The sequence below is a fragment of the Cimex lectularius genome, unplaced genomic scaffold, assembly GCF_000648675.2.
Source record: "Cimex lectularius strain Harlan isolate CLEC.00 unplaced genomic scaffold, Clec_2.1 scaffold13, whole genome shotgun sequence".
Classification (NCBI taxonomy): Eukaryota; Metazoa; Arthropoda; class Insecta; order Hemiptera; family Cimicidae; genus Cimex; species Cimex lectularius.
This window is the reverse complement of record NW_019392649.1, coordinates 2006793-2019867: the sequence shown is the minus strand read 5'-3', so window position 1 is coordinate 2019867 and position 13075 is coordinate 2006793.

Sequence of the window (13075 nt, the reverse complement as noted above, 5' to 3'; positions counted from 1 at the left end):
ATATTAATCTAATATTCAGCTTAATAGATTGGTAAAGATGTGTATGTGTGTTCGTCTATACACACTTCAATTTTGTAAATTATGTATACAAACGTGTATATAAATGTACAATCTTTTAGTTTATAAATGTATTTATCTCATTTGTTTTTTATTTATTTATTTATTCAATTATTTACTTATTTATTTAATTCGATTGTAAATTATGTATACAAACGTGTATATAAATGTACAATCTTTTAGTTTATAAATGTATTTATCTCATTTGTTTTTTATTTATTTATTTATTCAATTATTTACTTATTTATTTAATTCGATTAAACTTAAATTGACTATCCTATTTATTATGCCAAGTTACTGTTATATTTTATTATTTTTATGTTGTTATTATATTTGGACATATAATTTACTCTTCTAACATCGCTAAATCTAAGTAATTCAATATGTACCTAATTTCATTTTGCTGATATCCTATTTTTGTGGGTTTTTTGTAATTTTACACGAGCACAATATTGATAAAACCTTTATATTTACATTAGGGATCAAATAGATCAATTATTAATAGAATAAAATAGTGCCCCGCCACATCCCCTGAAACATAATGGAGTGAGTTCTATGTAAATTTATTTCAAATCGAAAAAAAAATCTGTGGGGGTGAATTTTTCTGAGCTCATTTCTCATCTCCACTTCTCAACGATAAATAAAAGTTGGCGTGTTGGCCAATTAATATATTGCTTTTCTTTGGATTTAATGGAAAGGTGGCTGAGCGCTTAGGGTTGGTTGACTCGTATTTGCCAGGCTAACTTTCCTGGGTTAAAATCCTTACAAAGCCCATGGTTTATTTAAATGATAATGGTATAAAAAATGTATTGCAAAGTTGGTATTTGGACGTTAATCCCTAATGCGTTATGATGCATTATGCAATCCTCTCCTTATTTGAAACGAAATGTATAGTAATTTTTGATACAATACCACTGCTCTCATTTGTACACTATTTAGATCTTTCCATAAACATTGTTTATAGTTGACCTGCTCTTATTAAGTTTTTTTAATGCTAGTTCTTCCACCCTGTCTACACCACTTCCTGGCTGTCCTAGGTCCCTTTCCACGTGAGCGTCTCCACGTTTGCGGTTGGGTATTTTGGGTCGCCCTAGCGAATTCCATTCCACTTTTCTCGACGGCGCCATCCCTTTTTCCCAGTGCATGTCCTATCCATTTTCATTTTCTTTTCATACTTCAGCATGTACGGGAAGCTGGCTGTATTTTTCCACAGCTCCGCATTTCTTATTTGGTCAGGCCGCAATATTGCGAGAATCCGCCGTAGGCAGCGGTTCACAGCAACCTGGTCTTCACGGTTTTGGAGACTTGTAAGTCTCAAAGCCATATAAGAAGACGGACTTAACATTAATGTTGAAGAGCCAATAGCGGATATATTGTATAAATACACAATTGACTTTTCTAATTCTACTCTTCCCATTATCCTCAGTACCTTAAGTATTAAATGCTAAGTAATCAAATGCTTCAAAGTTGTCTTCAAGCATCAGCGGGCTATCCGTTCTAGGATTTATGTTCACTTCTTTTGTTTTATTGGCCGTTATTTTGGCTTGCAAGCGTTCATCCTTGCCGCCAAGAGCCAGATGAATTCGGCAGGATCAAAGTCTTAAATCTTTCGAGGGAAGAGCGCATCAATACATCCAATTTCAGGATGAAGAAAATGAGTAACATGATGCATTCTTCCTTAACGCCTGTGTCCAAGTTGAACGTACCGAAAGCTTCCCTTCATTATTTGCTTAACATAGTACTATTTTATTGATGGTAATTTTATTTTATTACAGTGAAATTGTATTATTCTAAAGACATATGACGTGTAAAAAAATTTATTCCAATTTGCCATGATGACTCAGCCACCACATACAAATATTGATTCCTTTCTATTTCTCTTCGTTTTCACATTTTTATTGATTTTGCGGTTTAAGGGTCAATATTGTTTTCTAAGAGACCAAAATGTTGTACGTAGGGCGATTATTAACTTCCACTTTAGCCCGACCATTATGGAATTGCCATTCTACATTCTGAAAACTTTTATTGACACTCTTGTTGTTCCATTCCTCTCCCCTTTAAAATGAACATGAGGTTTGACAAGTTGATATTGCATAACATTCTGACATTTTCCTCCATCGCGGAATATTCCCAATTTTTTATTATTATTTAGGAAGATGGTTTTCAATCTTATTTTTTCTTACTTAAAATGTCCTCATTTTTATTTTTTTTTTAATTTTTATTCATTGTGATTTAATATCTCTTCCAACGTACAATGGAAACTAAACTCAACAATCATCATGATAATTGGTTTTGTAATGTATTATTTTAGGCTAAGCAGTTGCTGCAGCTTTTCTTCAACTGAAAACTGAGCTAAAACGAAATATAGAAAAAGAAGACAAGTACAGATTATCAAGGGATCTCAATGAGATCTATTCATTAAAGTGAAGAAGAAAGTGATTTAATTAACAAAACATATCTCAACAAATTATATTTAATTATCTAATTAATTTATTAACTTAATTAACAAATTAACCAGTTTATCCTTTGACCTGATTGATATTTATTGGAATAATTAGTGAATCCTTATCTATTTTGATATTAAGTTATAATTTAATTAATTTTTTCATATTGGTTATTTGTTTCGATATTTCTGAACAAGTTGAAAAAAGAACCAAAAATGTCAGTGTGAACAATAAACAAACTACAGATTCGAAAACGAAACTATCGGAAAAAAGGATGAATTGAAATACCTGGATACAAAATGTTTTTTGATAACTGCAGAACAAAAAGAAAACAAGAGGAGAAGAAAACAGAGAGACTGACAGGCAGGTATGTAGATAAATAGATAGAAAAATAGACAGGGAGAAAGTGAGATAGAGAAAACAGACACACACAAACCAACAAACAAATATATATATATATATATATATATATATGTGTGTGTGTGTGTGTGTGTAAAAGAAGGTCGACGTTACATAGTAACGTCATACTTTTTTTAAGCACGTTTATATTTGTTTAAACTAATTTTGAAATTTGCCGGGCACTACCTTGACTCGATTGTTATGAGGGAGGTTAACGTGTAGAGTAGATAACAATTTAGGGGTGCATTGTTGAAATGTTGAAAATCTAATACAAATAATAGCTCTAATTGTCGTTTCTTTTGTATTTTTACAGGTAAATTTGTATTATAAAAATTTTATTTACATTTGTTCTTAGTAATAAATTACTTTTGTATTTTTACAGAGAACACAATTTGGCTTATTATTTCATACCACAAATGCCTAATAAGATTGTGTATTTTCTTTAAATTACACATTATATATATATATATATATATACATCTATTTATCTACATACCTGCCTGTCAGTCTCTCTGTTTTCTTCTCCTCTTGTTTTCTTTTTGTTCTGCAGTTATCAAAAAACATTTTGTATCCAGGCTTTTAGTTTCAATTGATCCTTTTTTCCGATAGATTGATAAATAGACAGAGAGAGAGAGAGAGAGAGAGAGAGAGAGAGAGAGAGAGAGAGAGAGAGATAGAGAGAGAGAGTGAGTGAGAGAGAATGAGAGAGAACTGCAGCCAGAAACAAAAACGAACAAAGTTTTAATGGATTGTTAAGGTTTCCCGAGAAGAAAGTCTAGTCTCTAGAAGAAATTACATATCTGATAAAATTATTAAAAATATCCTAAAAAGCTCCACTATAAAAATAATTTTATAAAAAATAACTCGAGTCAAAGCGAATGTTTATACAAAGCAAAGAATTTAAAACACAGTTAACTTCAAATTTTCGGAAGCCGTTCCCGTTATTTTTTTTTATTATGGTGTTGCTTTGGTGAAATATTTTGAGTAAAACATTTCAGAGGTCATTCCTCATTGACACAAACTAACATTATCTATAGTTCGTTGAACGGTTGGATAATTACTAATCCCACCCCTGGGACCACCTACCCCCTCTGTTTGTTCAAGGATCCACGCACTGGTTGTTTTCACATCCTCTTCAGCATATATGCTCTGTAGGATTTACTGAGAAATAGGAGAAATGTTCGAATGTTTCTCGTCAACACTAATTTCAACAAAGTCCAATTCAAAACAGTGACTTAAGCGTTGTGACAATTATTAGTATACTTATTTATTAAACTTTATAGATCTACTATTAAATTAACGATGATTTATACAGAAAATATATTAAGGTTTACACGTTACTAATCAGTGAGTTATTTCATTGCTTGAGTTTAGACGGTTTGGATTGATTTTTGTTTAAATCTGCAGCAGTTATTGATCAATCATATTTTCTCATTATTTGTTGTCGAATAATTGTAAATATTAATCAATTAATTAAGGTTTTAAGCTGAGATAAAAAAGTCAGTGTCACGAGCGGGATTCGAACCCACGACCTTCGGCTTGATACGCCGCTACTCTACCACTTGAGCTATCGTGACTTCGATCCCCTCGGTCACTAACTTCCAATCTCAATCCCACCTTTTGAATTTTCGGCGACAAATGAAATGGCCACGGAAGTATACTTAATTTTAATCCATTAAATTCATTATTTTTCGTGGTCCGCTTGACCAATTGATATCATTCAATTAATTAAGGTTTTAAGTTGAGATAAAAAAGTTAGTGTCACGAGCGGGATTCGAATTTTCGCCGAGAATCAAATAGATTACACGACATTTGAAAAATGGCAAAAAGGAGAGAAAATTCAAAAGGTGGGGTTGACATGGTAAGTTAGTTCCCGAGGAGATAGAAGTCACGATAGCTCATGTGGTAGAGTAGCGTTGTATCAAGCCGAACGTCATGGGTTCGAATCCTGCCCGTGACACTGACTTTTTTATCACAACTTAAAACCTTAATTAATTGAATGATATCATTTGGTCAATCGGACCACGAAAAATAGTGAATTGTAAATATTATTAACTTAACTTTTAAGAATAATCTTGTTTACCAAAAGTTCATGCATGTTTTATTTAGTACTTTACTTGTTTTAGGCCGTAGAGCATTTCGAGCATTTCATTCCATTTTCAATTTCTTACTACACCCACGTCTTCATAAATTTAAAAAACGCGCACGTTTATGTTTGAATATCCAATATTTGAGTTTATTTGCTCGGTTGGAAATGGGTTAGAGACGCCCGTACGGCTGTCAACCAAAATAAATGAATATGTACACAAGATATGAACCAGCCTAAACACGAGAAATATTGACGCTTTCTTTAAATATTTTTTTAATTATCTTAGATAATCAGCTAATTGATAAATACAAGGAGGAGGACAAAAGTTCTATTAATGGGCCTTGCGAATAAAGCTTTAAGACCAGCTTAAAAAAAACTCTATCTAAAGATTTAGTATTTTATTCGTTATTTTAACACCGTGAGAGAAAACACATTCATAACTATAATTCACACCAGGTTATTTTTACAACCAGGGGGAGGAATTCATATGTTTGTTACTAATGCTTTTCGTCCCCTCGGGTTTGGAGCGTCGCACCCCTCTTCATGCCATTGAGGGACTGCTTCTTGCCGATTGGGGCAAGATGGCCCTGTTTACAATGTCAATATTAGAAAGACTAAAGGCAAACTTTCCTGCAGTGTAAGAAAAATAAAGTGTTTCGCTAATGCCATTTAGACGTCTTTTCTAGACCCGATAGCAGCTGCAAAGTATTTCATTCGGGACAAGTAAAACAAATGGGGAAAGTTGGTTTTGTAACAATAATATCTGAGGATTAAAGTGTATCTCTGTGATAAGTAATAAGACGGAACGGAATTAACCTTAAAAGTCTGGCGTTTTTAGGTCAGGTTATATCCTAGACATAATATGCAGAAGCTGCTGGCCGGATTAGATTTTCGATCCGCTCTTTTTCACAAGACTTCGCCCAAGGACTAGGCGGTACAACGGAGCTAAGGTCGTGATTTTCTTCGGAGTTTATGGTCTCGAAAGAGATTGCAAAACACGGGCATACTGTATGCACGACGGATAAGATAATGAATTTTTTTGTTGTTGTAGCCAGATCCAAAAAAGACTGCAGTAAAGATCCGCAACCATTACTAAACATTATTGTGTGTGATTAGATTAGAAACCCTTGGCATACCCGGGAGAATTGTGGTTTTGATTGATGATCATGGGGGAAGCGCACGACTCCCTGTTATAATATTAACGGTAAATATGATTTGCGTTTAATCTTTGTAAAATCGTCTTTTCACGAATGATTTTCATTCTGCTTCCGAGCAAAGAATTGGTACTGAAGAGTTCATCTGTTTTCTAGAAGTGCAACTTATAAATTCATAAAATAATGTGTGAAAACCGTCAAAACCAACAGAAAAAACCTCTAAAAAAAACGGAAAATTAGTAGGTTAATCCACGGAGAACGGGTCAAAAGGGATAAAAATGTAAACGCCCATATTGATAAAGATACACATAGGTCACACAAGAACAATTCATGGGCACCTATTAGCAAGAAAGCGCCCGTAGGTACTTTTTATGCAAAATAGAATATCGTACGAGTACATTTTAGTTTAGACTATTTCCAGGCACACAAAGACAACCTTGTCTCAGTGTCACTGAAGCCATGAACACAACGCCAACTGCGGACTTGGAGGTGTTCGTAAACCTTTCATCACTTCATATTTTAATTCAAAAAGTGAAGAAGCAGCCCACAGGCTCATAAATAGCAACCATCTGCAAGAAAAGGTCATGTATTTAAACGATGGAAACAGAGGGAGGAGATACAGGCAGAGGGGATATTAGGCCTGCCAATCAATGCTACTACTCCAAATTACAACTTTACTAAAAAGTACAAGGTACTAATACCAGAAAGGGAAGAAAGAGTCAACGGAACATCCACTAAAAAAATTTCAACTGGTACACTAATGATTTCAAAACTGACAAAGGCTCAGGGGCTAGAGTCTTCGGAATGGATTTAAACGGATCAGTTCATTGATAAAACAATGTTGAGGTCGTTGTGGATAGTGAAGTTAATGATATAGTAAGGCGCTTTGGCGATTTGAAGGATTGGATGTGGTGGATGTTGGTCGGCTTGGCAGAACCCCACAGTTCCACTACGTATTGCCAAAGTGGTCCCTGTAACCCTTGAATAACGGTTGCGTCTCGACGGTCAAAACGAATTTTGGTCCTAGGAGTCTTTGTAGTTGTATTCTGTTAAGTCTTCTGTGGGGATTCTAAGTCAGTCTGCTGACTAGGTATAGTCCTAGGTATTTGAATTGAGTGGAAAGCGGTATCTTTTTGTTGTTGATGTACAATGGAAGGCAAGACTGTTTTTTCAATGTGACGTTCACTTAGTAATTTTTTTAATCGGCCTTTTCCTCCACTTTTGCTTATAATTATAGTCTGGATGATGACCATCGTAACATAGACTGCTACACAGAAGGATCACTAATCAAAGGAAGAGGGAGTGGTGCAGAAATCTACATACCAAAATTAGGAATCAGCATCTCCTCCCCTCTTGGCAATAACACCTCCGTTTTTCAGGCGGAAATCTGGGCCATCAATGTGTGTTGTAGAACACTTATGGAAAAGAAGAAGAAAGAAAAGAATTAAGGGAAAAATATTAAAATCTTTTTTGACAGTCAGGCTAGTCTTAGGGCATTGCAAAAAGATTTGTCAACCTCACGACTGGTGGAGGAAACTATAGATCTTATCAATAGAATATCTTTCAGGTTTGAGAATAAGGTGACCCTTATTTGGGTACCAGCACATAAAGGACACAATGGCAATGAAAAGGCGGATGGCCTAGCCAAAGAAGGCTCTAATACTGCGTTTGTCGGGCCACAACCGCTATTACCTCACTCTATGAGCATAGCGAAGGAGAGTATCAATAGCTGGGGCATGAACAATTCAGGAGTGGAATTTATCCCCCGGACACAGGCAATCGAAAGAGTTTGTTAAGGCGATCAAACCAGCAGAATCAAAATGGCTATTCTCTGTCTCAAGGAAGGGAATTAGGAGGCTGATAGGTATTCTGACGGGCCACTGCCCACTGAGAAGACACCTCTTCGTAATGGGTATCCTACCAGATCCCTTTCGCCGCTTCTGGGAAATAAAAGAAGAAACGGCAAGGGACTACCTCGCAGAGTGTGATAAGCATGCTAGGTCTAGATTCGAAATCTTTAGAGACATCACCAAATCACTCCCCGAGATAAAATGAGCCAAAATCTTGGGGTTTGTGAACAAGTCCAAGAGGTTTATGCAGGACACGTGAGCTAACCAAGTCCCGAACCTTTTAGGGATGGGGTACGAGTCTACCCAGGCATTTAACCCCTCGGGTCTTGGTCGCCCACCCTGCATAATATATATATATATATATATGTGTGTGTGTGTGTGTGTGTGTGTGTGTGTGAGACCTGTGGTCAATTAAATTTTTATCGCTACATCCCGATATCTATACAAGCATAAAGGAATCGGTCAAAATTGTTTAATTAAGTGTAATACAAATAAAGCAAAACATGTTAAAATAATTAAAGTATGAATCCATTTAGGTTTTAGAGGTGACCAAGTTACTTCTTTCAATTAATTATTCTTTTTATGTAAGGTCTTGATTGAGATAAAAAAGTCAGCGACACGAGATGGATTCGAACCCATGACTTTCGCCTCAATACGCCGCTCCTCTAACCACTTGACTTACCGTGACTTGATCCACCCTGACACCAACTCCTCATCTCGTGACACTAACTTTTTCATTTCAACCAAGACTTTACATACAAAGAATAATAAATTTAAAGCATTAACTTGGTCACTTAGACAACTAAAACATAATTGGATTAATATTTAATAAGTAAAACGAAGTATAACTTCACTAATAGCTCCCTGTGGACAATTCATAAATCGCTGAGAATCGAATCCTGATTACACGACATTTGAAAATGGCAATAAAAGGGAAAATTCGAACGGTTGTAGGTTGCGATGGAGAGTTGGTATCCGAGAGGATCGAAGTCACGATAGATCAAGTGGTAGAACAGCGGCGTATTTAGCCGAAGGTCGTGCGTTCGAATCCCGCTAGTGACGCTGACTTTATCTCAACCAAGATCTTACATTAAAAAGAATAATTTATTGAAAGAAATAATTATAGTGTTTTATTTAAAAACTATAGTGTTTTCGAATTCTTTTGCCAGCTTCTGTCCTGGGAGGTTGTTCCACTGGACTTATTAGGGGGTACCAGTAAAGGTAAAATATCTGGAATTTCTCAACTTTATCGTATCGCTAATATATACAAACGTGGTATTATATAGAACAGCGTAGATTTTGAAACAGCATAAAAAAATTTAGTTTTCAGCGGTTTAGTTTCAATTGAAGCCAGTCCAAACTCTATTAAGTCGCATCAAAGTATACAATACTGTTAATAAACTGGCACCTTAGGCTTTACCTTAATCTATTTTTATACTCCTCTGAAAATTTAAACGATCGTCGGCTCTAAACAAAAAATAATATTTGGTACAAAATCGTGCAAAATCTTGATTGTTAACGATGATTAATATGAAACGGCACGTATAAAAAAGTGATACAATTGGGCTGGGCTGAATGTCTAAACGCAAATGTACGCCATAATAGCAACAGAATAATAAAATCCTCTAAGCCAAAAAAAACCCATAACCTTAATTACTTATCGTTTTATCCTCGTCAGAATCTACATTTAAATAAATTAAATCCAAAAACGGACGTATCCTTAATTGGCGGACGGGTTAGCATGCAGAACACTTTTCTATCTCGAAAGCTATCTCGCGAATAATTTTTCTGTATAGTTATGCAAACGAGTCAAGCTCTTCACACACAGGAACGTAAAAAGGAGGGAGATACGCTCCCGGCTAAAAAGAGCTGGCTGTTTTGGGAGCTCGAACAGTTGTAAATGGACTGTTCCAACCATGGATGGGTAAAACCAAGGAAAAACAAACCAGAAACCGCTTATCTTTTTACCTTTGATTCCACGATACAATGTAACGCCTTACAATATTTTCTAGCTGAACATACAGTCAGAAAATCCCATTTAGCTCCTGGTTAACATGCAAAGGTAAACATGAATAAAACCCCATTGTAAGTTTCAGTAACACCAACCTTTGTTGATTCCCTTTGTCGCGAATTCTATTAAATTGTACATGTGTGACCCCAAGGTTTGCTATATTATTTAATAGATTTGACTTTAGTTGTTTTTTTTAATATAAAATTTTGTTTTCTCTTTGCTCCAAAATATTTCCAGAAAAATAATATTAATAACAAACAAAATAATTTTAAAATTGACAATAATATAATACAATCCATTAGATTTCATGGTCCGATTGACCAAATATCATTTTTCAATAAATTAATCTTTATGTAATGTATTGGTTGAGATAAAAAAGTCAGCATCACCAGCGGGATTCGAACCCACGACCTTCGGCTAAATGCGCTGCTGCTCTACCTCTCTCGTTTGTCGCCGAGAATGAAATCCTTTAGACGACTTTTGGAAAATAGCAAAAAGGAAGGAAAATTCGAAAGGTTGGCTTGAGATAGGAAATTAGTGTCCAAGAGGATCGAATCCCGAAGTCGTGGGTTCGAATCCCGCACGTGAGACAATACCTTACATAAAGATTAATTAATTGAAAGAGGTTATTTGGTCAATCGGACACGAAATTTAATGGAAGTTAATAATAACTGTGATATAATTTATATTGATCAGAGAAAACAGTCGCTAGCTAGGCGAATAGACCAAAACCGGGCTGGTTGCACTAATAAAAGTAGACAGGTTACAGGATTATTAATGCATAGCATAAAACCAATTTTTTTTAAACAACACAGTCTTTACATTTTGGATAGAGAGGAGGTATTGGAGACAAAGAACAATACCTACGACAAAAATAAAAAAATTGTATATTCATCATAAGTCTAAAAATAGTAATCTTAAGATAGATTCACTTAGGACTTGTATGGTTTACTCCATTATTTTAATTTTTATAAAAATGAAGGAAACCAATCGAAAGTAAGGAGATCAAACTTGTTCTGGTTTAGATTGGATGTTTTCATATTAGTTAAAATATAATCTGCTCAAAAAATAGTTAATTAGCTCTGATCTTAAATTTGTCGCTCAGGTACCACCATTGTCATTATTAAATATGACTCCTTAAGTATTATGCATAAATTTATAAATATTTATTTTAAACAAAATTGATTAACCGTTAGATGCCGTTAAAAGGCATTCCATTATTAATTACTCCATTATTTATTAAATAGATTAATATTCGTTCTTTGAGGGGTGAGGTATTTTCACCTCAAAGAAGCCGACTCGTCTTAAAAAATGAATTTCTATTCCTACTCTCTTCCGCACCGCTTCAAAATCAAACAAATGTTAACAAAAACATTAATATCTCTCAATTTAATCAATATCTCAACACGGCACATACCAGTGACACATTTACATTAAATTATAGAAAACACACTTTAAGTGAGTACAGATATTTTGACTAAAACAAAAATTTCTGTTTTTTTTTATCATTGTATAAATTCGTAGTTATATCTTATAAGTATTTCTATAATTTAATCAATGTTTATCAATCTCCTGAAGATGATCTCGATAAAGAACGAAACGTTGGCATGATAAAGAAAATATTTTTCTACCTACATCAAACCAGACCGCATCTCACGATCTCTAAATAATCGTAAATTTTAAAATGATTTTGTTAATTGAAAATTTGTAAAACTTATGCGCCGATGGTGGCGTAATATGCGTTGAAAGCGTGGCAAAATTATAGTATAGTTATACGTTGACCTACTTTCGATCCTCTTTAACTTAAGAATAAATAAATTGTAAAATCTCTTTGTAAATAACAGACAAAATAATTAATAAAGTCTTAAATGTTAACGTTTCTTCGTCTTTTATCCCTTCCTCGAGGCAGTACGGCAAAAATCGATCTAAACATAGTTAAAAATAAACGAATTGAACTTTTCTTTTCTATTTCAACTTATCGTAAACTTAAAGCTCAAGAATCTATGGAGATGTGTATTATTTACAGTATATCGTGACACTAAAACCACGATATCTAAAACGAAACTAAAGTATTATATTTTATGATTATATGGATTATAATTTTATGATAATCTTGTTACTAATTGTTCCAATAACATAATCATTTTGTTTGGCATATTAATAAGTTGAAACTCGAAGATATTAATGTTCATTTCACTTTATTATTCAATTTCACGATCAATTAAAAAATATTAAAAAACATAATAAAATAATCTTTTTTTGTGTAAGGTTTTGGTTGAGATGTAAGTGTTATTATAGCCACATAGCCGCAGGTCGTGCGTTCGAATCCCTCTCGTGACACTAACTTTTTCATCTCAACCACAACCTAACATAAAAAGAATAATTATTTGAAATAAGTAATTGGGTCAATTAGATCATTAATGGATCAATAATGAAATATGTACATATTACTTTGTGTAGGATTTTGCTTTCTGAAACGCCACATGTACTTCATGAAAGGCAATTGGTCGGAAGGAGTGGGCAAACCCAGTTTGTCACGTTTCTCTATAATACCGTACATGTCCGTCGGATTCTTATCTGAAGAACGTGGTGGCCGGTTGATATCGTAATAGTAGCTACACATTTTGTATAACTGTAGACACATAAGTACGTGCAGTATGGAGTATTTCTGTGAAAAGGTATACGCTGAGAATCAGGGTTCCTATGAAGAAAAAAAAAATTCACTATACATTATTTGGAGATCGTGAGATGCGGTCTGGTGTGGCGTAGGTTTTATATAAAAAATTTCTTTTGTGTCAACGTTTCGATCTTTATTGAGATCATCTTCAGGATCTGGGATTTATAAACATTGTTTAAATTATACGAATACATGTAGGATGTGAATAAATGAATTTATACAATGTTAGAAAATTTTAGACTCAATCAAAGTATTTGTACTCACTCAAAGTATTTGTTTTCTGTGTGATGTGTCATTCCTTTATGTCGTGTTTTTGAGTGTCAGTGACATATTGATGTTGTATGTTTATATAAGTTGAATTTTGAAGAGGTTGGGAAGTAAGTAGGGATAGAAA